This window comes from Cucurbita maxima, unplaced genomic scaffold, assembly GCF_002738345.1.
Source record: "Cucurbita maxima cultivar Rimu unplaced genomic scaffold, Cmax_1.0 Cma_Scf00376, whole genome shotgun sequence".
Lineage (NCBI taxonomy): Eukaryota > Viridiplantae > Streptophyta > Magnoliopsida > Cucurbitales > Cucurbitaceae > Cucurbita > Cucurbita maxima.
This window is the reverse complement of record NW_019272392.1, coordinates 24042-24780: the sequence shown is the minus strand read 5'-3', so window position 1 is coordinate 24780 and position 739 is coordinate 24042. Positions and strand designations below refer to the sequence as shown.

The window sequence follows — 739 nt, the reverse complement described above, 5'->3', positions numbered from 1 at the left end:
ACAAAACAGTAAAAAAAATATATATATATATTATTTTCATTGTACTCCGTGCACAACAATTTTAAAGAAAATTTAAAATAAATCCAGCGTATTTGTCATACTTTTGAGTTCAATTACTATAAATCAAGAAAAGAATTGAGTTGTAATAAAATATCACTTGACATTGGAATGTAATTTGAAGACTTTTTATCTTCGAGAGTTGAATTACATTTAAGATTATTTATGTTATTTCATATTTTCTTCAATTTGTATTTAATAGCTTTGGGTAGTTTGTAGATGAACTATGTTTGAATTATCTTTTTGGCCTTTCTATTTTCGACACGTTTTACACTTTTGGACTGACACTTGGTAGAAGGGGACACTAAGGCTAAAATCATATAAAATGGGTTCATAGCTTAGTGGTAGAGCATTTGACTGCAGATCAAGAGGTCACCAGTTCGAATTTGGTTGGGCCCTTTTAAAATTTTTGGACGAACACTTTGTTCGATTTGCTCCGAATCACCGAGTGTCTAAAGGAAAAGAAATAAGAATAATTACCGATTCCAAACCTTATTCCAAAGTCCACCACATAGAACCATGCCCTTAGAACCTAAGGGCCACTATTCTCGGACAAGAACCGTGTGCACCCACTTACCGAGTCTTGTACTCACTCCATCTTTTTTATGTAACTAAGAGTAGTTGCCCTAGACCAACAACACCCACCAAAACTATTTTTGATGTTTTAAAATGATTTTTTTTT

At 32.6% G+C, this 739-nt stretch overlaps 1 non-coding gene across 1 annotated transcript; it reads left to right on the top strand.

The window, feature by feature from the left end:
• The first annotated feature begins 384 nt into the window (after positions 1-384).
• TRNAC-GCA lies at positions 385-456 on the top strand. Its single transcript has one exon. It is a non-coding gene; the product is annotated as a tRNA-Cys (tRNA).
• Positions 457-739: the final 283 nt, after the last annotated feature.